The 26,588-nt window shown below is 35.8% G+C and overlaps 1 long non-coding RNA gene across 1 annotated transcript; it reads left to right on the plus strand.

Moving 5' to 3' along the window:
• The first annotated feature begins 21,607 nt into the window (after positions 1-21,607).
• Positions 21,608-24,791, plus strand: LOC114580451. Its single transcript, XR_003701848.1, has 2 exons — positions 21,608-22,279; positions 24,420-24,791. It is a non-coding gene; the product is annotated as an uncharacterized LOC114580451 (long non-coding RNA).
• The last annotated feature ends 1,797 nt before the right edge of the window (positions 24,792-26,588 follow it).

The raw sequence follows: 26,588 nt of genomic DNA on the forward strand, positions 1-26,588 counted from the left end.
TGGTTCCTCTATGGGTGAAGGGGATTGTTGTAGTTTGGGTGGTAGCCCAGTTTTATCTCTTAATTGTGATCACCAACTTGTTGTCCCCCCTAATAAAGTTGTGGATGATTTTAAGGATAATGCTCATTGTGTGGTTAATTTACACTTAGACAATGTGGTTTTGTGTGGTACTAAAAGGTTTGATTAAAATGGTTCCTCTAGTGATTTGGAAATGTTTTATGGTGACTCTGCTATTGGTGTCCAAGGGTGACGACTATTACCAATGTGGTCAATCTAGAGGATGTTATTGATGTGTCTATCTCTATTATTTCGAAGGATGATCTAAATTCTCATTTAGCTTTAAATTTGAAGGATAATGTCGTGGATCATTTAGAATGGCTGGATGATTGTTCTTCTTTGGCTAGTCGTGGTGATGGGGAGGATATGGTTGAGCCAATGGATGATTTGTATAGTTTGAAGGTGATTCGTATCGATGATGATGATCTCAATCTTGGTGGTGGGAATCGTAGTAGGCGGAAAAACAAAAAAGAAGTAATTCTTTGATTGGCCAGTCTCCTTCTGTTTTATTTTGTTGTTCCTATCATGTGTGGCTTGTCTCTGTTTTGGTTTGGTTTTAAGGGCTATGGGGTTTTCTTTTTTGCTCTATTGGTTGCGCTTGATTGGTTGATTGTTGTGGATGGTTTGTTGTGACGTTGGACACTTTCCTAGTAGGGGTGTCAATTCGGGTCGACAGGTCGGGTTCGAGTCGAACCCGAGTTGACTCGGAACTAAACGGGTCAACCCGAACCCGACCCATTTTTGCAAACGGGTCAGACATTTCAACCCGGATTCGACCCGTGCGGGTTGCCGAGTTGACCCGACCCGACCCGCTTTAGCAGATTTGGTTGAAGAAGCGAGCGAGTGCGGGCGGAGTTGCGCAAAGCAGAGGCGGAGTTGCGAGCTAACAACAGCACGAGGTTGGACGGAGACCGCGGGAAAGCACATCGGCGTGACTGCGGGGCACGTTCTAAGTGGCTGAGCGACTTTCGGGTCGCAGGCTGACGTGAGAGTCTCGAGTGCAGGCCTGTGGGGTGCGGGCTGAGTCGGTTGACCGAGCAAAGGCTCGTGTGTGCGACACGTCGACAGAGGGTGGTATGGTAGTCTATTCGCACGCGAACTGCGGGACCAGGTGTGCGAGGCAGCGCGCAACGTCGCGAATGCGGGCGGAAAGGAAACTGGATGGACTCGACTTTTGGGTCAGTTTCGGGTTGATTTCGGGTTTCCGAGTCAACCTGAACCCGAGTCATTTTTTTAAACGGGTCAAAAATCTGAACCCGAACCCAACCCGTTTGCTAACCGGGTCAACCCAAACCCGACCCGTTTTTTTTTTTTAAACGGGTCAAAAATCTGTACCCGAACCCGACCAGTTTGCTAACCGGGTCAACCCAAACCCGAATTTTTCCGGGTCGGGTTCGGATCGGGTTTTGGGTCGTGTCAAAAATTGACACCCCTATTTCCTGGATTGTTACTGAGTTACTTGTAGTGGCTTTGGGTATTTGGTTTTGGTTTTTATTTATTTCCTTCCATGTCGTGGGTTATTCCATTTCCTCATGTAGGTCTGCTGCTAGCTAATTGTGTTGATGCAGTTTGGGATGATTCTTAGCCTGGAGTCTCGTGCTCAATGTTCTTTGCAGCATAAGACTTTGTTCTCTTTGGGGACCTCTATTGTTTGCTTGTTTATTTTAGTTTTTTGATTTGTTTTCTTTTGTTTTGTTATTTAGTTTTTGTAATTAGGTTGATTTTGAGGCTCTTAGGTTTTGATTCAAATATTGTATTTTTTAGTGAGCTTTGGAGTCATTAAAGACTTATAATTTTGCTTTTTAATTAACGTGTAGGCCTCCTCCGGGGGGTTTTATCAAAAAAAAATCCAAACAAGTTGGAATAGCAGAAATATTTTGGGGGTAATTTTAGTTCTGACAAATTTCATTTCAATTTTTTTTTTAAATATATTGATTTTGCAATGACCTACCAAATTGTATTTGCAGCAAGCTCAAATATTATTGAAGAAGATGAAAATTTTAATTAAAAGCTTAAGAAAAATATTTATAAAAATTTTAGCGAAGTACGAATAAACATTATTATCTTTAAAAACAAATGATTAAGAATTATTATTGCCCAACAATAATAGTGATAGTGAGACATGCCTGCTGCCTGTACTTTGATTTGTCATTGTGCCAGAAACAATAAAAGATGTGATGATTAAGGTTAAGGCTGCTAGCTTTCTTAGTGACTTTCTATAGCAGACTTTTAGTTAAAAATTTATCAAAAGCAACAAAAAATTAGTGTTCAAAAGTTGACATCTTTCTTCTTCTTCTTATTATTATTATTTTAAATTAGTAAAAAATTTCCTTTTTTCTAAAAAAAAATATAATAAAAATGTGCTTTAGAAATTAGTAAAAAAAGTTGTTGAAAATAAAACCTAAATATAATAAAGGATCCAGATTAGAATTGTTAAAAGCTGAACCATCTTTCTTTTTTTCTGTTTTATAAATTGCTGAAATTTATTTATTTTTTTAATTTTCAATAAGTCCATTCTGAAACTATTTTTTTTGCATGATAAAATAAATTATGAGTAAAATAAAATATAATTTAAAAAACACAATATATTTGAAATACTTAAAGTTATTAGGGATATATATATATATATGATCGCTTTTTCATTTATTTGGCTTAAATTAAAATGAATGCAAAGAAAAACTCAATAATGATAGTGTCCATTGGTCAGTGGATGGCAATGATGGGTTATGTCGGTTATCATGGAGGTGGCCAACACCGGTTGCGGTGATGTATGGCGCCAAAACAATGGGTGGCAGCAGTGGCAATGATGAAGAATTTATAATGTGTTTAAAAAATTGAGTTAGACTTCGTTTGAGATGACTTTCTTATTACTTAAATCAATTTTTTAGAAAAAAAATTAACTAAAAAACTTTGTATAAAAAAATGTTTTGAAAAGCAATAAAAAAGTTGTCACAAACTAAGCCCTAATCTTCTGCATTCTAAATACATCAAAATTAAACTAAAGGATGAATTTCAAATATGCTAATATTTTATTTCATATCAAATATCAATATTTTAAAACTCCTCTATTAAAATACTTTAAACCCCTTTAACTTCAGCCAAAACAAAACCATGATATTTTTGTGAAAATATTTCAACTTGTAATTTTACTATTGAGTTGCTCATGATTTTGATTGATAAGGTTTTTATTACCACAACTTAGATATGAATCCAATCAATTAAAAATATAGATTGAACCTAAAAATTCGAGTTATAATTAATCATGAAATGATTTTCTAGCCTTCTAGAAGAGTCTGATTAGTCTGAATGAGTAGGTTCAACTTCATATAGTGCGCAATCAATGTGAAGTAGCTCACCTTCAGATTAAAAAAAAAACAATGCATTCCAAGAGTTTATTGAATGAAATTATACATCCTCAGTTGACTAACGTTTTGTTTAGAACAATTTTTTTATTGTTTATTAAAATAATTTTTTTATTTAAAAATTAAAATTTTTATATTAGAAAGCTGTTTTAAAAAGTAGCAAGAAAGTCATCCCAAATGAAGCCTAAATTGATTAAGGCTTAGTTTCGGATAACATTCTTACTGTTTTCTAAAGCAACTTTTTAGTTAAAAAATTTATAATTCAAAAAAATTTTGTAATAAAAAAAAAAAAAATAAGAATGATGTCCTAAATGAAGCCCAAGTCTAATTTAAATCAAGTGCATCATCTTCCAGAAGAAACTTGTCAATTTTAAAATTAAAAATATTAAAAAGCAATTTTTTTATAAATAAAAAACTCAAAAACACAATTATCTTAATAATATTGAACCAAATTTGTGCGCGCTACTAAAAATTCTTACAAACTAATTAGTAAGAGTGAATATGAGATTTATGTGTTTTTTTTATAAGAGAAAACTAAACTTTCATTATTAACATAAATTGACTATGAAGGTTCATCCCTGTTTGAGTTGCTGGAGATATGTATAATGATGTTTTAAAAGTGATTAAGGTACAGTTTTTTAAAAAATTTTGATAAAAAAACAGCTTTAAAAATAATTTAAAAAATATCAAGCTTAAATTTATAATGGTGGGGACAAAATTATTATGAATCTGTTGATAATAATGGCAGTCAACAGGGAGATAACGACAAAATAATATAGCGTTATTGACTTGGGTTGCTAGTAACGTGTTGAATCCAAAAGCAATGATATATATGAGAAATAATGATGATGAAGAAAAAGACGGCAATGAAAACAAAAAATCTTAGTAGAGGTGCTTATGTCAAGCCTGACGGTGATGATTATAAAAGGTTCAAAAATAGTGGAGAATTAGTGGTGGCAAAACTGATATGCTTAAAATATATCCAATAGTACAGATTGTATGTAGTAAACCTTGGGCTTTCATTGTGGATTCCAGTAATAGAGGTAGTGATAAGCCTAAAGGTGATGGCTTTGGCAAACCTAAGGATGTTGGTCATGGTAGGCTTGAAGGTGTGGAGTCTAGGCACATTGAGAGAAGGTTATGTGTGCACTAGCACTATAAATGTAATACCTACTATTCTGAAATTTATGTAATTAAAGTTAGTTAAGTTAAATACTCATGAATATTTAATGTAAATGTGCAATTAAAAGTTTTAAAATGTGTAACGGGTTTGAATGAATCAAGATTTTGGTTGTGAAATTTCAAGGTGTGAAAAATGCCCTATGGGCATCATGACACTCATGTTGTCAGTGCCGTGACATTGAGCTATAAAATTTTTGGATAAAAATAGGTTTTGGGTGTGCACTGTGTTGCCAAGGTGGCTCCGCTGCGATGCTATGTGTCATTTGAGGATATTTTGGGAGTAACTGGAAGATTTCTTAAGGCACTCGGAATGTGAATATTGTGGCACTGGGAATGCGAGCGCCTTGGTGCTAAGTCAAAATAGTAGAATTATTATATTAAATAACTACAAAACCATTTGGCCATTCTATTTCCAAGCCACCTTGCTAGAGAAGAGAGTAGGTAAGGGGAAGAACATAAGAGGAAAGAGAAAGAGGGAGAGGATTTGGAGACCAACATTCAAGTTTTGATTGTCGAGCTAGCTTAGGAAATTGTGGAGCGCAAGGTAGACTTATGAATTCTTGTCTGTGGAATTCCTTATGTAAAAAGAAGCTAAAATCTTAAATATTGAGGCGTCTTTTGATATGATGGTAAAAATTTCATTTAAAAACTCTACAGTTAAGCATGCTCATCCCAGAGAATTTTGGGGATGGATGACATCCTAGAAAGTTACACAAATAAGATAAAATCGTGAGGCCTTTAGGCCAAAGCAAATAATATCTTGATAGTCAAGAGTTTGGATTGTTATGAATGGTATAAGAGCAGTACAACACCCGCAAGATGTGAACTAAGTGTCATACATGACAAAGTGCTTTGCAATGAGAGTTATCTTTTAAACCCTCTACGAAACAAAGTGCTACGTGGTGGAAGTCCCCACTTGAACTTGTAGGGGCCACATCTAGAATCATATATGTTTAGTAGATGATTCTGAGATAAAGATAATGATGTTGATGTAAGTTACTTAAGTGGGGAGATTGTGAAATCTCTTAAGTAAAAGAAGCTACACTCTTAAACATTGAAGTGCCTTTTGATATAATTGTTAAATTCATTAAGAAACTACATAGTTAAGTGTGCTCATCCCAGAGAAATACTAGGATGGGTGACCTCCTAGGAAGTTACAGCAACAGAGCAAAATCATAAGGCCCTTAGGCCAAAGAGAATAATATCTTTATAGTTAAGAGTTTGGGTTGTTATACTTTCTCTGATTTTAATTTACCCTATTTTATAGTAAATTATGGATTAAAAAGTGCTTTCTTGTATTACATTGCATTTCTATATACGTAATATTGCATTGAAGATATTCTGAGATGTAATAAAACGCACTCTATGTTATGTGACAATTAGAGCCCTAAATCGTTTATCCTTCCCCCATATACTTAGAATAGATGTGGGAGGGATTCTAGCCCCACTGGAAGGAAGAAAGTGTCATATGTTATATAAAATTGTAAGTAATCTTTTGGTCCCATATGCTCAGGGTAGATGTGGGTCGGGAGAGATTCTAGTCCCACTTGTTATATGCGGGCATGGGAGAAAAAAAGAGAGACATAAGTGAAATTGGAGGTGTAAGCTGGCATTGGTATATGAGCATTATAATCATTGCATTGTACTTATCTTAATGAAATAAGTATATATAAGTAGCAATTTGAAATGAATGTTAGAATTTCTAAAACTCTGTATGAATTCTGATGATCAAATATAAAAGTCAAGCGCAAGTAAATCAATGAGGCCAAGTAGTATGTGAGGTATTTGGGATTTTGGTATAAGTGGATTTACAAGTTAGACCGTTAAGTATGTTCTAAAACCCTAAAATCATGTTTCACTATTTTATTATTATTTTATTACTTTAATGCTTTCTTATTGCATTTTTATGTATATTGCAATTACTCATTTCTATTTGGTTGTTGATATCTGTGAGACATAAGGATAGGAAGTATATTGAGCTAGATATGTTCATTTTGCTCTTTTAATATTTTAGAAAAAGATAAATGCCTTACTAATTAGATTAGGTGTAGAGGTTGAATTTTGGATCCGAGTTACTAAGATACTATTTTTGTAATTCAACATTTAATTAGTTTATGTAGAAACTTCTGTGATCTAGATTATTGTAATTATGTTTCAAAAAAAATGAAATTTGGTTATGTTGCTTTTATTTTTGAAGTATTAGTAGCTCTGGTTGTTATTATTGAATGATTAAGTTAAATAATGAATGGTTGAGTTAAATCAATCATTCCATTTGGTTCTAGGATATCACAACAAACTGTTTTAAAAAATATATCTTGACTTAAAATCCCCACAATTAAGCATAAGAAAATGAATAATTAAATTAGAAAATACTCAAATCAAATACATAAAAGTGTACAAAAATAAAAAAATAAGATATACAATATGAGATAAATTAATATGTATTATACATTTCAAGAATTTTCACTCGATCGGCACAATCTTGATACACTAGTTGCATTAAAGGTTTATATAATTAAGTTCACATTCATTTGCATCCCAATTTTAGCAAACTTGTAATCAAATTAAGTATCTTGATAAAACAAAGCCAATGACACAAAAAATAATCTAATTTAAGTTCAAATGAGCCCAAATCAAGCATTTGAAGTAAATTTAAAAGTTTTGAGGCTTTTATTGAAGAATCAAAAGATCTCCAAAATTCACATGCTTATAGTCAAATCAAACAGCTTGACGCAACATATCCAACAAGTCTAAGATTGCTCAATTCTGAGGTCATTAAGGCCCTCAAATGTTGAATAAACGAATCATAATTATTTTGATTGAGTGTTCTAGAGTTTTGGCTGAATTGATCAAAATTTACTCCCAAAATATTATAAATAGATCCTCATTCTACATATAAAAGAAACCTAAACTTGAATTTGGAGAAAGCATAGAAATTTGAAAAACTTGAGAGCTTACCTGATTTGATGTTTATGATGATTGCCAATTTTTGTCATCGTCTGATTATTATCGTTTGACCACTATATGAATAAAAGGGTAAACCTTTATAAACAACACATTCTCATAGAGGGAATGCAGTACCTAAACATTTTTCGTTCATAAGCAATGCAACCCAAACCTCTAAATGAGAGAAATACTAGTTATGACATAAGGCTATCACCAACAAATAATTTAAATAATCTTTATAAAATCAAATTGTAAAATACAATATAAAATACCAAGCAAGAATCCTAAATAAATTTCATGAAGATATTACCAAAATAATGGAACATAAGAGAACTTTACTTGATGAACACTTAGATATTCTCTTAATTTTTGCTTAAAGTGATAATCACTCCCCTATATTATTTTATTCTCATCTCCTTCAATATTATGTTTTATAAATAACTCAAGGTATGAGAAAAGGAATCCCCTTTAAAAAGTTATTATAAAAAAATCTCCCAAAGATCCGCTAAAAATATTATTCTAATGGCTAAAGATACAAATCATTATTGTGATAGAATAGGACCTCATTATGGCCAAGCTAGAGTGGCTCGAACATTTACTATTTAGCGAAGCTTCAGATGAGTAATCAAATACTATGAAATATCATGAAAAATTCATTTTTAATAAAATTTTTATTTTATAATATATGAAATTATATGTAGAAAACTTAAATGAATCAAATAGAATGTGAATTAAACTTAACTTTTCCAAGTATACCATATTTCATTAACCCTAATTTGTTTTCTAATTATTTTAAATTTAAAAAACATCAAATGATCTCCAAAAATGGGTTGTTTATGTAAAAATATATATGTGCTAATAAGATATCATAAAAATTTTAAGTAAAATTAAAAATATTGCATTTATTAAAAATTTATAAGCTATAAGTTAAATATTCTTCATTAATATTATGAAAATATGTTAATATGCTATCATAAGGAATGATGGGTATCAGGAAATAGTGATTAGGCGTCATGGTCATTTTCTTGATAAGAGAGGAGCTCAAGTGATCAAGAAGATGGGCTTCGATGATTGATGGATTTTAAACTTTGATAGTTGACATATATTGGCCATGAATTGATGAAAAATATTATAAATTAAGTAACTTTTAGCGGTTAACCTGTCTTCATTCTAATAAAATGCGAGATTCAAGATCAAGAATACACAAATCAAAGCATAAGTGTTGGTGGATGATAGTAGATAGGTGAGGACTATCATTGAGGGATGAGTGTCTATGATTGAGACTTCTTTTGGTACAGCTTTCTTACTGCTTCATGAAGTAGCTTGTTAGTATAAAAAATTTTAAAAATTTTATGTACTAAAAAATTGCTTCACAAAGCAGTAAAAAAGTTGTCCCAATGGAAGCCTGAATGTCTATTGATGATGATTGTTGTTGACATTAATTGATGATGACTATGGATGATTGTGTCAAAAGTCATCTTAAAAGGTGGTTGGTGTGACTTTCTTCTTAGCATGAGGGAACATGCTATTATAAAAAGTGGCATAAGCAAAGTCTTAAAGCGGTTTGAAAAATATTTAAATGATGGACAAAGCTCTCAAAATTTTTAAGTCTAAGAATTCTCTCCATAAAAAGTTTCTCTCAATATTTGGATCCTCAATTGGAGGTTTAAATAGGTTTCCCTTGCTCATTTTTAAATATTTTTTGGATAGTGCTTCAACGAACTTAAAATTGAACCATTTTTTACTCGCCAAATTCGCCTCATTAAGAATATTGTTTCAATTATAAGCATTTAAAAAGTGGAGGACATTTGAACCCTCAAAATGTATATAAGTGCTTGACTTAATCTCATTTGGACTCAATTACTCTCAAGTGAATATAGAATCTCATGTTTCCACTAACCCGCCTCAGCTCTGGGTTTTAGGGCTTCGCCCTAAAACCTTCTGTCGGCGCCTCCGGCGTGGCTTCTGCTTCGCGTCCGACTGGCCGGAAAGTAATTTCTTCCCTTTTGTTTGTGTTTTTTCGTTTAGATGGCTTCTTCTCGTCTCCGAGATCCTGATTTTTTACATGTTGCTTCGCCTCTATCTTTTAAAGAAGCACTTTCTGGTTCTTCTTCTGGTTTTGTGTTTTTTCCTGATCTTAAGGTTTCTTCTTTTAGAGGCATGCCTTCTTTGTGGATTTCTGAGTTGGAAATTGAATCTTTAGCTGCTTCTTTTGAGTTTTCCCTGGTCGGAAAGTTCCTTACGAATCGTCCGTCGCTGGAAGCCATTAGGAAATTTTTTTTCAATCTCAAATTGAAAGGGGAAGTGTTTGTCACTGTTCTAAACCAAAGAAATGTGTTGATTAAATTTTTCAACGAATTGGACTATTGCCGGGTTTTTGCCCATCGATCGTATTTTGTTAACAACTGTTTCATGAAAATGATTAAGTGGTCTCATACTTTAGATGTGGAACTCGAATCTCCTGTCGTTTCAGTTTGGATCTCCTTTCCTAATCTTAGGTCGCATCTGTTTGCTTCTTGTATCCTTAATGGTCTGGGTAGGATTTTTGGAAACCCTTTAAAAACTGATAACGCGACTTCTACTGGTTCGCGACCCTCTGTAGCGAGAGTTTTGGTAGAAATGGATGTGTCTAAAAAATTTCCTGAGAAAATCTTGGTTGGCCCGGAAATTTCAGGCTATGTTCAGTTGGTTGTCTATGAAGATTTGTCGGAATATTGTATTCACTGTTCTTCTTTAGGTCATTCGAAAACTAGTTGCAAAATTCTTCACCCCCATCTTGTTTCTTCCTTTGCGTTGGGGGAGGGAGGGAGTTTGGGTGTTAGGAAGATTGTTGATAACGGTAATGAAGCTGGTATTGTTGTTGCCCCTTCTGTTCCTCTGGTTTTAACTGAGAATAATATTGCTTCTCTAATTGTCCCTCTTTCTAATTCTTGTGTGAATGTTGGGGGGATTTCTGCTCTTGCGAATGAAACCAATGTTTTTCCTTTGGTTAACGAGCTATCGGTATCCCCTGTTGCTAAGGGTGTTAACGTTACTTTGGATGGTGTTAATCCTGGTGTTGCTGTGAATGATGGACCTGGGGCGGATGTTGGGAGGTCTGGTGGTGTCGCTATGGTGTTGTCTCCTAATGCTATTCCTTTAACTCCTCTTGAGGTTTTGCCGGTGAACTCATTGGTTGGTAATTGTATTTCGGAAGGGGTTGTTGTGCTTCCGTCTGTGGTTGTTCCGATTCAAGTTCCTGCTTCGGATTCATTTTTGCCGGGTGTGATGGGTGCCTGTAATTCGGTTGAGAATGTGAATATTTCTGCTGATTGTGAGGATAGTGTGAAAATTAATTCGGTTTGCTCAAACAAATTTGTTACTGTTCCTGTTAATGTGGTTGGTTCGCAAACTATGCTTAATCGTTTGGGGGAGTTTTCTGGTAGCGATTTGAGATGCCAGATGAATTGGCTAGAAGCTTCATCTGAATATGAATCGAGATCTGAATTTTCGGACGCTGGTGTTATTTCCCCGAATTTCTGTGGTGGGTCGGATCCTGGAAATGACTTTTCATTGGTTACTGTTAGGCCGATTTCTGTGGCCTCTCGTGGTAGATTTCGTGGCAGCTTTTGTGGTAGGGGACGACGTAGAAGATAATTTCTATTTTCTCTCCGTGCTGGTGTAGTTTGGTTTTATTGGTTTTGGTCGTTTGCTGGTTGTTTTGGGCTATGATGTGGCTGAGGCTCGCATCCCTTTGGTCTGCGTGTGGCAACCATAGGTTCAGTCGATGTTTCCTTTTGAAGGGTCCGTGCCAGATTTTTGGGGTGCTGGAAGTCTCGGCAGTTCATATACTGAGCCCTGTATTTGGCTGTATTTTGTCTTTTCCTTTTTCTGTTGGGTTTTGTTTTGTCAATTATTGTGTTTGTAATCGTGAATTTTTTATTAATATAGTTTCTTTAAAAAAAAAAAATCTCATTTGGACTCACATTGGAGTGATTTTATCATATTGGATTCTTCTCATTGAATCACTTTCTTGAATATAAATTTATTGAAATGAGCTTTCAAATGGTCTCATAACTAGTTACTAGAATTTTTTTTCCAAATACTTGATTCTATAAGATCTTAAAATTACATTAAAATTCATATTTAATTAGATCAAAATTGTTAACCATACAATCCTATTTCTCGAATAGGGAGCATCAGAGGCCCAAATTGAATAAATCATTAAGTTTGGAAGGACCTTATAGAAGCAAAATTACTATGCACAACAAATAATCACAGAAAAAATCAAGCAAAAAACAAAGATATAGGATCAATAAGACTAAAGTGGATTAACTTGAATAAAGTAGGCATCTATAAGAGAGGGCAGAATACTTGATTCACTAATCACAAAAGCCCTAAATTTCACTCTACACATCTTTTTAAATTATGGAGTAGAAGTTCAAAGAATCCCCTCCCATAAATGTCCATCTCTTATCAAAATACTATCCTTTAAGTTGTTATTCTCAGCTATAAGTCCTAATTAATATTGCTTATAATCATTGTAAACTTTTCATCTTTGAAAATTAGTGAAGCCAAGAAACATTACAAAATTGAGATATTCGATGGGCCAAGTTTGAGCTTAATATATGTCTTAGACTCGAGTTGGCATTCAAGTTCGAGCCTACCACGAAATAGGCGAGCCGAGCTCGAGTTACCTATGACTCCAGCTCCGCTCGACTTGTTTACACCTCTAATCATGGAAGCCTTCAAGTTCTTAACTATGAACAACATATCACCTCTTATGATTGCTTATTATTAGCGCATGGCATAATAAATATCATGAATCAAAAGGAGGAAGACGACACATAAACATGCATCTTGATGAATACCAAGGCACACATAGTGAGAACATTAGGTTCTCATGCCAATGTCGTGTACTAAATTTAAAATTTTCCAACGAAGGGCCATTATAGATCCTGAGAAATTTCATACACATCTAGAGGCTTCATGCAAATTGAGACGAGCTTACAATTTGACATCTAATTAATCTAACGTTGCAAGGAATTATTTACAGGGATCAATATCTTATGCAAAGCTACTTAGATTTAGTGCAGTGCATATTCCATTAGACTTAAAAAATTATGAAGTTAAATTAATAATGCTCTATTTTTACTTACTAATATGATAATTATTTGTATCTCTGTGTGACACCTTTCATAAACATCAAGAGGTTAGATGATTATGCCTTTGTATAAATATATGATGGGAATTGACCTCCTTCACAACACCAAAGAAAAAAAAAGAGTGAAAATTTTTATAAAAAGTGCAAGAGATGTATTCAAAATAACATGATATTTATTAAAATTATAAGATAATTAAATTATCTTCTTTTGAATACTAATTTTTAGTGATTGGCTGATTGCATAATAAAAAATCAATTTATATTATAATATAACTATTTTATACTTTTTGATAAAACATTTTTGAAGTTGAGCTTATATCTTACAATTGCAATTTGAGGTATTTTTAATCTATTTTTTTACATTTATATTAACATATCAAGAACAAAAAATAGTTAATGAAACTCAAAATCCTTAAATTTACAAAGTTATGAGATATTGCTTACTTATATATTACATTCATTCTAAAACACACCAAAAAACTTTTCCGTTGGCTGCGATCCAATCCTCCACCGCCATTGACAAATTGAGCAGTTATACAATATACTACGTCGAATCTCGCTGATGAGCCGCCAAGCCTATGCAATCTCCACTTCGGATTGCCACAGCTTTCGTCTCCATTAAAAAACGAGTCACCTTGCGTTAGTAAAATCAACCCTAACTCCTTAACCCGTGAACCAATATTCCTCGGTTGTCATCTTTCTACGCCTTGTTCACGATTATTGCGGAATGTTGAAGTGTCTGTAGAGTTTTAGCTTAAATTATAGCTGCTAATTTTTCTTTGATCCATCAGTCAAAATCGAGGAGTATACGGATCATACTGTGAAGTTATTATGGGGATTTCAAGTGGTCGAGAATATGTTCGACTTACTATACAATTAGGTGATTTTATTCGGATGGTAATTATCACTCTCCTTCAGCTGTGAAAATTTTGAGTTATGTTAGCATATTGAACCGCATAAATGATCAAGACTGAATTATTCTCTCTTCTGGCCATCTTGAATGCATCTTTGAGTATGACTTGATCATTAGTAGGAATGGTTATTTAGGATCAACTTCTCATTAACTTAAACAAGGTAATGGATCACTAGTGCATTGCCATCTCAACCAAATCAATATTGGGTCTCTTGATATATGCTATATATTACTAGTAGATGCATAATAATAAATATTCAATTCATTGGAAAAATGGTATCATCATTAGCTATATCTCAACTATTTCAGGTTAATTTTATGAATCCATTTTTTTAAAAAAATTTCTATTGAGTAAGTTTTTTAAACGTACTATGAATCTATTTTGCACAATTTTTATCAGGTTTATCAATACTATCATTTCTAAGCTTCAATGAGAAAATTTGAGGCAACATGCAACATAGAACTAATGCCAATATTTAAGATATGAGTTTATTGGAGAGTTGCAATGGTCACATTTTCATTTATAAATATTGATTTCTACACCATATCATCTCTTGTTTCTATTCTAAGATTTATTTTTATCACTTCCATTGTCAAAAAAGAAAACATTTTGCCATTTCTTAGACATGTTTTATTTCTTATGTATTATATATGCTAATGATGAATATTATTGACCATACTGCTAGTAAAGGCATGCTTAGTTATATTTTGGAATGAGCTTGATAATTATTTTGCCTTAGTAGAATTAAAATACAAATTTGTTGTTATAATAACCGTCATTGCCAATCATTTGCAGATAAAAAGGTCAAGCACTTATGTTAGGTTGTGAACCATTATAAAACTCATATTAAAATTAGTGAGGTGAATCCATTTAGGATTTTTTTAGTTACAAGACATTTTTCAAAAGCAACACTTTCCGACCAAACTCGATTGTGCTTAGAAGTAGGCGAGGAATTGATAAGATGCATCTTTAAGTGATGTGCTATAACTTAACATGATTGTAGTAAAAATTTGGCAAGAGTTGGCTATGACTTCATCCTTAAGTGGTGCGAAAATGTCAATTTTGGTGATAAGTTTGGGTTAAGTAGTTATAAATTTAAAATTAGATTTGTTATACGAAATTTTAGGGTTTTGAATGGAAATATGGGAAAATTGGTGATCTAATGATTAGATAAAGAATAAGTATTGCTTGTTTACAAGAAAAATAAAATAAAAACAATAACATTGAGATATACTATAAGTTATTGTATGTTAAAAATGTTAACAGTAGGACTAGGGCCAAGATATAAGTGGATATAGTTGAAGATTAAATTATTGAGGAGTATTGGGTTTGTGGTACTGTGATTGTTATTAAGCTAATTTTCATTGAGAATATTATAAAAGAGGTTAGCGCTTATTCATCACAAGTTGGATTAGAAGACAGTTTAAATAATCAATTTTTGAAATAAATGAATGAACAACCAAAACATAAAAATGAGGAGGAAATGATAACTATTAGAGGTGATTTAAATAGAATTTGTGATCTAGCAGGATGAGTAATGAGCAAACTTATGATGAATATATAATAGAAGATAGAAATGTAATAAAGGAAGCAATACTTAATTTTTTCAATAGCCCATCATCTTTCTTGCGCAAACACATTTTAGGAAACATGAAAAACACATAGTCACAAATGTGAAGCCATAAAATTTTAAATAGAGTTTGATGAAGTTTGAAGGATTATATTTTTTTTGGGACTGTAGGAAGCGAGTGTTAAGTTGAGCACGTTATAATTTTTGAACTTTGATGCTATGTTAGTTGTCTTATATTCTTATTTCCTAAGCTCTACTTTTTTTAAATAAAAAATTCATTTCATTGTAAACAAGTCTATAATGCTGATGCCTATGAGAATGAGATTTATCTTTAATATTTTGAATACTTGAGTCAGTTTGATTTACTGCTTATATTGTAAGAAAGTCAATTAAAAAAAAAAAAAAAAAAAAAAAAGTCAATTCAAAAAAAAAAAAAAGAAAGTCAATTCAGCTCTCATTGGATTCCCTAGTTTAGCAACTTCTAAGTCCCTATTCAATACTTTTGGTTTCCTATTTCTATCCAACATTTGATTTGGAAGATTAGTTGTTTTATTATTATTTTTACATATTTTCTTTTACTATCATCACTGTGGAAAATATTGGATCTAACCTACTGTAATTGTTTTACATTATAGTGCAAATTGAATCCCTGCTATTTCCTCTCTTGATGACTTTCATATTGTTGTTGGAATCTAATTGTAGGTTGATTTTCTTTTGCGAATTTTCTACCATAGTTGGATTTAGATGGCTAGCTAATTTTGTTTTATATCGTTCTTACTGTAGCAAGAATTTTAACTATCTATATCCTCTCAAGTGATCGAACATTGTTGTTGAATAAGTTGGATTAAAATTTGCTATTTGGGTTGGAATTCGAGGTTTTGGATTGAAGACTTTTAGTTTTAAATTAGATTTTGGAATTTGAGAAATTTGCCTATATTGAGTATCTTTTTCTGAAACATATGATAATTCATCAATTGCTTAATGAAATTCAAATTTCTTCAGGCCACCTATTTAAGTTTGTTGTATGTTCTTGTTGACCTCTACACATCAAAATACGAGAAAATAGGAGAAAATGACGATTTAAGCAACGCACGTGTTGGCGCGACACATCACTTAAAGGGTCAAACGTTCCAATTCCTAAATGGACTGCGCCATTGCGATCAGGACGTCGAGTTTGCCTAAGTGGGGACCCCTCACAGTCAAATCATATGATATCGGTCCAAAAGGGATAACTGACACCCAACATTGACGCACAACATCTTTCAAACGATGTCTGATCGCATAATAGAATTCTCCTTTGCATCCAAAACATCGTCGACACTCAACAAGTTCTATCAACTTATTCAATAAAGGTCGTCCGAGGCAGTGGCACGGATCCCGAGGCGGCGGCGCTCAAATCGAAGAAATTGGCATGCGATGCCGCTCAAACGACGTCCGATCGCAAAAAAATGCATCGTCGTTGCTTTCGAAACATTGTTAATACCCACAAATGAAAATCAATTTGATCAATTAAAGTCGCACAAGAAGATTAATACGCATCTTGTGGCAACGCACGAAAATCAAGATAATCAGCACGCGATGTTGTCCAAACGATGTCCGATTGCAAAACAAATTTTATTGTTTCATTCGGAATGTCGTCGATACTAAAAAATCACTGTAAATTTGGTCAATGAAAGTTATGATAGAGTTCTTTCCCAGAGACAAGAATAGAAAAGAACCGTAGAAGGAGATCTTGCCCATCAACAAGAAGATGGGAGAAACTAACCCAGAAATAGAGAAATAGTAAAATGAAAGTGAAATATTATTAAGCCTACTGAACTGTACAAGAGAGATAAATATATAGACTAGGCCTATCAAGAAAATAACAAGAAAGTACGAAACAGACTAATGCTGACGTGGATCGGTTCTTAAACAGCCCGCCTCAAATTAATCATTCTAAGAGCGAATGGTTAATTTGGACCTGAGTATGCTGAACCGGTTCGCAGAAAGAGGCTTAGTTAACACATCGGCAATCTGATCCGTGGAACTGATGTGATTTATGTTGATTGCTCCTTGTTTGATGTGGTGACTTATGAAATGATAGTATATTTCAATGTGTTTGGTCCGTGCGTGAAATACTGGATTGTGAGCTAGTGCAATGGCTAAAGTGTTATCACAATATATCAGTGTGGGATGACTCTGCGATAAGCAAAATTCTTCAAGAAGTTGGAGAAGCCACAGGATGTTCCAGGTGGCCGAGGAGAGAGAGTGGTATTCTGCTTCGGTTGAGGATTTAGCTATCGTTATCTGTTTCTTGACTAACCACGAGATTAGGTTGTGAACGAGGAAGATGCAGAACCCTGTAATAGACTTCTAGTCGGTTGAGTTGGCAGCTCAGTCGGCATCCGTGTATGTACGAAGTTGAAGGTTGCCGGATTTGATTGGAAGACCGAAAGTTATTATGCCTTTGATGTACCACAAAAGGCGCTTGAGGTCTTGGTAGTCCCTAATTCGCGAATTGTGCATGTGCTGACATATGGAGTTTGTGGCAAATGCAATGTCTGGTCTTGTGATAGAGAGATATTGGAGCAATCCATCTAGCTTGCTAAATTAAGTAGGATCGAAGTATGGCTGATCGTTGGGTTGTCCGCTTAGTTTCAGTCTAATGGGTGTTGTAGAAGGTTTGCAATCGGAGAAGCCGACATGTGTGAGGAGCTCGCGAGCATAATATTGTTGATGCAGAAAATATATGTTATGCATTTTGACCACATGTATACCAAGAAACAGTGAAACTTCACCCAGCTGTTTTAGGCGGAATGCGGAGTGTAGCTGTTGTAGGATGTGTTTAATCTTGTTGTCGTCGTTGCCTATGACAAGAATGTCATCAACGTAGATAACAACGAACAAATGAATATCTTTTTGATCGTAAATAAGGAGAGAGGTACATGCTTTACTAAAGAAGAACCCAAGAGTTTGAAGGTATGTAGTGAATTTCTAAAACCATTGGCGCAGCGATTGCTTTAGTCCATAAATTGATTTGTGTAGTTTGTATACATGTTATGGGTGCTGAGAGTCCACGAATCTGATTGGTAGTTTCATGTATACTTCAACGAAGAGATCACCATGGAGGAAAGTGTTTGAAACGTCTAGTTGGATAATTGGCTAGTGATGGTGTAGAGAGACAATTAGAAAAATGCGGATTGTAACCATTTGGGCAACGGGGCTGAATGTTTCGGTGTATTTAACACCGAATTCTTGAGAGCATCCTTGTGCTACGAGTCTGGCTTTGTGTCGATCTGTCTGTCCATTTGGGTGAAGCTTGGTCTTGAATGTCCATTTACAATCTAGAATGGGTTTATCTATTGGAGGGGGAACCAAAGACCATGTTCCGTTTTGTTATAGTGATATTGCTGAGCTCCAGTGTTCATGTTGGGATGCTTGAGAATATGACGTAGGATCTTGAGCAGAGGAAGGAACAACCGAGAGATCAAAAATGGGCTTTGGTTTAGAGATTCCCGAGCATAGTCTTGTGAGCATAGGATGTCTTTGAATTGGTAGAGTGTTGTTGTGTTCGATATTGCTGACAAAGACAACGGACTATATAGGAGAAGGAAGCGTGACATGTTTTGTTGTTGTTTGTGAATTGTTGTTGTAGTTGAAGGAAGGTGAAGGGGGGTGATTAACCTGAGACGTTGGAATGAAAAGGAGAGGATTGTGAGTGTTATGAGTAGGGAGAGTGGACTGGTTAGTTTTGTAAGATTGAAAGGGAAACTGATGTTCATAAAAGGCAACATGCCGAGATATATAGAGTCGTTTGGATGGTATGTGAAGGCAGCAGTAGCCTTTGTATTGAGGAGAGTAATCGAGAAAGACACACTCTGTTGAGCTAGGTGACAATTTAGTTGGTGCTTGCGGTTTGGTCCAAGGAAAACAAAGGCAGCTGAATGTGCGTAGATGACTATAGGAGGCAGAATGACCGTGCAGCCGGAAGTAAGGAGTTTGATTTGATAATGTAGCAGATAGTAACTGATTTATGAGATAGTTTGTGGTGGTGATCGCCTCGGCCCAGAATGTGTGAGGAAGATGTGTTGTGTGAAGAAGGGTGCGAGTTGATTTCAAGAGGTGACGATGTTTTCATTCAGCGGTTCCATTTTGTTCTGGTGTGTATGGGCAACTCACTTGATGAGCGATACCTGATTGAGGAGGTTGTTTCTAAACTCAGTGCCAGTAAACTCACCGCCTCCGTCAGACCTGAAAGTTTGAATATTCGTGCTAAATTTGTTTTTAATTAAATTATGAAACTGTTGGAATTTAGCAAAGGTTTCATTCTTGGAGTTTAGCATATATAACCACAAAAATTTTGAGAAATCGTCAATGAATAAAACATAGTAATTGAAACTATTCATTGATGATATGGGTGCCGGACCCCAAACGTCCGAGTGGACTAATTGAAAGGGCTTATTACAAGAAGAAGAGCTAATGGAGAAGGGAAGTTTATGACTCTTTGAAACGTTACACGAGACAGGCATCTAAAGAAGAGGTAGAGCCGGCTAGTTCCGGAATGTATTTGACCAGAGAGTGAAGGAGACGTGAGTGCGGATGGCCCAATCTTGCATGCCACAGAGCGTGAGAATTTTTTGATGCCCAAAGAGTTGTAGAATGATGGCTGGAGGGGAGCTTAATTTGGTACATAACATGATGTTTGGGACCTTAGAGAAGCGTTCGATTGTCCCGATGATCCTTTATAGAAAAACTGTTAGCATTAAAAGACACTAAAACGTTGTTATTAGTGGTGAGCATAGAAATAGATAAAATATTGCAGGAAAGGGATGGAACATATAAAATGTTACGAAGTTGTAGCTTACAGTATGAGTCTGATAGAGGTAGAACCCCTTGTCCTGAATTTTGAATAGGTACAGTGCTACCATTAGCGATGGAAACGAAGTCGAGACCGTTGCACGGGGTGGATTGTTGAAGATTTGAGGCGTCTGCAGTTAAATGTAACGATGCTCCATAGTCCAATATCCAATCTCCTGTAGATGAAAATTGTTGTTGAACGGCCAGAGCTTTGGGATTCGAAGGAGAGTAATGCAGATTGCATTGGTGCCAAGAGGTCAGCGCCCCATGACCGGTCTTGTCACAGATTTGGCAATTCGGCTTGCTAGAAGAAGTTATGTCAGGATTCAGTGATTTAGTATTAGAAGAAGTTCTTGAATTGGGATTCCGTCCGCGGAACCGGTTGAAGCGCCCCACGGGTGTTGGAATTGTGAGTGGAGAGGAATGCTACAACATCGGTTTGAGATTTGTTTTCTTGAATGTGTTTGTGTTGAACGTTAATCTCCTCGCTGCACAATAAAGAGTAAAGAGTGTCGAGACTAATTGGGTTTAGAGAGGTTCTGATTGCTGTCTTGAACGGATTGATGATGGTGGGAAGGCCATTTAGTATGTATAATATGATATCATCGGTGTCGATTTTAGAGCCGGCAACAACGATATTGTCGATGAGGATCTTGATTTGATCAAGATATTGATTCATTGTCCGATCCTTCATCTGAATTTGATGAAGCTCATACATGGTGGAGAGAAGAGCTGAAACAAGATTTCGATCGATTAATTTCCAGAGATTGTGTTCCGTTTTGGAGGATTCAGCGGACACGATGTCAGCCCGGTGAGATGTTCGCTAAAGCCATTTGCTGTGAAGTGTTGGTGAATTTACAGACGCCAGATCACATAGTTCTTGGTAGTTAGCTGGGTGGGGACAAGATTTTTGATGTTAAAAAACAGTAATTTAAGAGGGGCAGGGATTACGAACTCTGCGAGGGATTCAGAGATGTTTGAAGTCGTCTGGCGCGAGGTTGTTGACTCTTGTTCGGCCATGAGGATTAGAGAAGAGCTGTGGAGCAGGGCAGCTCTGATATCATGATAGAGTTCTTGCCCAGAGGCAAGAATAGAAAAGAGCCCGAGAAGGAGATCTTGCCCAGCAGCAAGCAGAAGATGGGAGAAACGAACCCAAAAACAGAGAAATAGTAAAATGAAAGTGAAATATTATTAAGCCTACTGAACTATACAAGAGAGGCAAATATATAGACTAGGCCTATCAAGGAAATAACAAGAAAGTACAAAACAAACTAATGCTGATGTGGATCGGTACTTTAACAAGTTACACGATGAAATCCACATGGGTCCCGTGGCAATGATGTGCAAATGGAGAAAAATTGACACGTGGCATTGTCCAAATGATGACTAATCGCAAAAATGATTTCTACGTTTCATTCGGAACATTTTCAATACCCAAAATGGACAGTGATTTTTTCCAACAAAAATTGTGCGACGAAATCGACACGCAAAATGAGAAAATGCACGAATTTTGTGATGCACGCGAATCGAGACAATTTTGATCAATTGACCAATTTCTGTCATTTCAGGACGTAAATAAAGTGATGAACATGTTATTACTATCTTAAGTCAATTAAAAAAAGAGAAAACCAAAATAAAATGAAATCAGGTCCCAATTCCATGCAAACCTCGGATAGCTGCTCTGTTTCTTTGTCAAGCCGTCATCTCGATCACAGCTAGCCTCGATCAAACCCCTCGTCTCGTCGCTAAATCAAAACTGAAACGAGTTCGTTCCTTCAATCCCGTTTTCCCTCCGCTTCGTCTTTCACACGTTCGTGAGCTTCCGTCCTCTTCTTCCTTGTTCTTCGCAAACAAAATCTGCACTCCAGCTCTAGCTACCTCGCAAACTTTTTTTCCTTCCACGCGAATCCCTTCCGCCTCTTTACACAAGCAAGCAGCCGCGATCCCTCTCTCGTCTGTCCTGACTGGTCTTCCTCACGACCCTCACTCCGTTCCCAAGCTTAAGCTCCCGTCTGTCAAAACCCGCCTGCCCTAATATTGCCAACCACACGAATCAAGCTGCAACCGACCTCTTCTTTCTTGCCCTACCATCACTCATTCCATCTGCCTCCTAGCTACTGAAACCAGACCCGACGCTCCAGGCCGAACCAGTCCCCAGCCGCCGTGCCTTCATGTGCCGAAACCGACCACCTGCTTTCACGTGGATCTCCTCCCTTCCGCTCCAGCCAGATACTCGCGTTTTCGGAGTAGACCTCATGCGAATATTCAGGTTGTATCAATTCCATTGTCTAAAGCATCTAATATACAGCGGATATTTAATTTTGCTACGAAGGAATTAGGATTTGAATTTTATGTGGTGGCTCCAAGTGGTGACCACAGTGAAGCTAGAATTTCTCCGAGGTTTAAGTTTGATGGGAAATCAAACTTGTTTTATGTGGAGCTCCCATATGGTAATATACTGTCAAATTCTGTTGCTGATAAAGAGAACTGTTGGGCCTCTATTTGACCACCTTCACTCAACTTCGGTCTTTCAGACCTATGTCATCCACGGCTCCGATCTTTTCGACCTTCATTGTCCGCCGACTACAGTCCTTCTGACCACCATCACCCGAATATGATCTTTTCGACCTCAGTTGCCGGCCGACTATGATCCTTCCGACCAAACGAACATGTCAATATCGATTCTTCCAACTCCCACCATATAATGCACTCTATGTGATATATATTTGCTACATCAAGCCTAGGTCTTCGCCCCAAAGAAGGACCTCATTTGTAATCAACTTCAAACACTAGTGGATTAATTCAAACTCGGCCAGGCCCCGTAATTTTCCTCTAGGGGTTTCCACATCAAAATTCTAGTGTCTCTTATGAATGCTACACCCTTTCTTTTATCTGATTGTGTGTTGGATCTTCGTTCAAAACTAAGACGTTAAATTTTATCACTCTTTACCGCCGCCAATATTCCATATGCAACAGTAAATATTTGGGCAACCTTTAAATTGTCATTTGGGTGAATTTTACATGTTTTTTTACTAAAATCAATATATATATATATATATATATATATATATATATATATATATATATATGAAGTAAGATTGTAGGGACAGGATTCTTGGTGATGTTGATGATGATGGTGAGCAAATGTCTAAGTTTATACTAGTTGAAAATACAGGGCAAGTGCTCTGAGATGAGTGCATCGATGATTTGAGCATTATTTTTACTTAAATTTATGTTATTTTAGTCATCATTTTTTATTCATGCAATTGTTTATTTAGTTTACCATTTTTCTCTTGATAAACATACCTACGATGATCCCTATGAGAATGTTTCATGTTCTCTAAATGTATGAACCTTTATTCTTGCTATATATTCTGGTTCGCTTAGCTATGTTGGTTTGGGTTGGTTAGCGAACTTATTTGGGGTTTAATTTAGAGAATTGTTGGGCCGTGACTTCCCTCTAAGTATTGGCTAGTTACTTTGCCATGACTTGAAGTTTCCATTATGCTCGGTTGTGGAAGTTTTTGCTTAGGAATGTGAGACTGGCTTTGCTATTTTGCTCATTAAGTTCTTATCCAGCACGACTTACGGTTCATTGATTTTTAGCTGGCACAACTATTTCTTTGCGATCCCTGGTGGTGGTTGTTGAAACTTTTGGTTGTTTCACCCATAACTTGAATGATCAAATACTGTATCTGTTACGAGATTTCAACAGTTCTTAGAATTCAGATTTTTTTTTTTTCGATTTTTATTTGTCATTTGATGAGCCTACTATTATTATAAATAGAGGGGAACTTGAGGTATGCAACATTTTCTTTGAATATCTGGTTTCGTCTTTGTCTTTAATGTTTGTTGGATGCAAATCTTTCTAGTCTAGTGCAAGTAGTGACTACTAAATTAAGAGGGATATAATTTTTCTGTACCAGCATAAGTCTTGTATTAACACTTAGTGATTTATTTCCTTAGTCTTTTTTATTGTATATTTTTTATTATTAGTTTGTTATTGGATTTTATCATAATTCATACAACATGTAATTTTTATTACAATATAATTTTGATTGACATATCCTTTTATTGGTCTTGAAATTTTAGACTAAATTTTCATTTGGGCAACCATTACATTTTCATTTGAGGCGAATTTTACGTATTTTTTATTTTCATAAAAAATGATGAATATTTGTTTAGATAGGGAATGACTGAAATAGTCCTCCAACTATTCATGAAAGATCAAAATGATTCAAAACTATATAAGAGAATCCATTTAGTCCCCAGACTCTTTAAACATTGACCAAAATGGTCCAGCCATCAAAAGTAATGGAAGTTGGTGTTAATAGAATTAAAAATGGGGAAAATTTTGGAATGTATTTTTTCTTCCTTAAACCTTTAGTAATTCTAAATTTCTACTACAGCAACTATGTTTGTGTACAAGCGAGAGATGTTTGAGCTCGTACATGGTGTTGAGCAAGCTTTTTTTTTTGGTATTAAGTTTAAGATGAGGACATCCGTAAGAGATTTCGACATACGTACCATCGGAGGGGTCGTCGAGTGACGGCCATGATTCAGCAGCTTTATTATTGATGCTTTATTTTATTCATGTCATTTATATTTCATGATTTTTCATTTGTACCCCTATGAGGGAATTAGTGCTTGTTGTAGCCCAAGGGCAATGTCGTCTTTATGTTTTCTTTATTTTCGGAAAGCCTATATAAAGGCTTGGTCATTGTATTTTATGGATGATTGATGAATGAAAATTTTCTACTATTATGTTCTCTTTGTGAGTTTAAGAAGATCTCTTGGTGAGTTCTTTGCATGAGATCTCTTTGTAAGTTCTCTTAGTATTTACATCCATAGCTCTTCTCCTCATCCACAAAATACCACAATCCATACCAACGAGTTGGAAGAAGTCAGCCCCCTCCACGTTTGTCGTCTCCTTGGGATCCCCACCCGTCGGCCACCCTAGTCCCACCGGCCGGCCACCTTGCCGCCGGCTCCTCCCCTTCTCCATCCTCCCACCACCACTCTCTCTCGTAACCTCTTTTGAAATTTGAGCTCCACGTTCAAATTCTTTCCAAATTAAAAAGTTCCATTTTAGGAAAGTCTTAGAATTTTGAATTCAATTTCACATCAAATGAAATTGGATCATGAGAAAAGATTTTCCTTGTCATCTTTTATTTTTGGAAACCCTTCTCCCTCTCTCCCTAACTCCCTCTCTCTATAGTAATGCCGCCCCCCCCCAGGTGGAATTCCCATTAATTAGGTAATTAACTTCCCCCTTATTTGAAATCCTAATTAAGCCCAAATATCCTTTCCCTCCAATTACATCAAAAACTGAAACTAATTTCAGTTTTCAAATCCTCCTTCCCCTCTCTCTCTACCGCCGACTCCCCTTATGGCTCCATTCAATTTAAATTTCTTTAATGCCTTAATTGCCTCTTAATTGGAAAATAAAATCTCAAATTTTCCCTCCCAATTCCCTTAAACTGAAATTAATTTCAGTTTTCTAAAACTAATCCCTCCTCTCACCCTAGCTCTACCGCCGGCCTCCCCCTCCTCTCTCCAACCCGCCGACCTCCTCATCTTCCCCATTGGAGAGCTTCTTGTGGCGACCACCCATCTTCACCTCCATGTCGCATGGCGGATCCCGAGCTAGAATGGGGGCTTGTGTTCGATGCCCACGGTAATCTGAACGTTCTACAATCGCCCTTCTTCGATGCGGGATTTGACTCCGACGACAACACTGTTGGAGCTTACTTGGATCGGATCCTACCGACCCTCATCCAAGTCATCGATAAACAACGACCGGACTACTAGTGGACCATTGACGGTCGGAACTCCACGCCACCTCCACATCCTACGCTGTCCTCTCCATCACTACGGATCACCGGCTCTGTCTCCCTCGGAGTGGTTTCATCTCTTGTGTGGTTCTTCTTCTTCTGACACCCTAGAAGTAGACAAATGAGCGTAGCCTCAAGGTGAGACAATCGCTTTGTTAACCGCCGGATTCTAGTTGGTTTTTCATTGGCTTTACTTCTTATTGTCGTCGTTATTTTATAGATCTTGCTAATTTAACGGTAATAACTTGCCTAGACTTGGTTAAAATTCTAAGATCTTTTTGAAACATCACTTAAGAAAAGCATCAAGATTGAATTTTCATTATTTTAACAACTTTTATAAAATTTTCTGAGATTCAATTCCTGGTATCACATCATCTTGGTATCAGAGCATGGCTAGCATGCTTTGCTTGTGCTAGGTGCATCCTAGGAGTCTAGTTTATCTTGCCATTAGTCGTTTGCATACATAACACCATTTAGGTAGCTTATTTTGCTGTTTTACTTTGCTGTCCAGTAATTTCCTGCATCATATTTTCATTGTAAACAAGCATATCTACTTTACCTAAGTGTTATCCTTGTCACTTGCCACCCACCCCTTCACCTAGGTCACTTGCTACACTTGAAAACATTGTTGTCCAAAACTTTTCCTGCACTGTTTAGTGACTTTAGGTGCCCTTAACCCTTTGTTAAGTTGCTGTCCACACTCTACAACCCACCCTAAACACTTAGACAACTTACGCCATTGTG

Source organism: Dendrobium catenatum, unplaced genomic scaffold (assembly GCF_001605985.2).
Source record: "Dendrobium catenatum unplaced genomic scaffold, ASM160598v2 fragScaff_scaffold_1024, whole genome shotgun sequence".
Classification (NCBI taxonomy): domain Eukaryota; kingdom Viridiplantae; phylum Streptophyta; class Magnoliopsida; order Asparagales; family Orchidaceae; genus Dendrobium; species Dendrobium catenatum.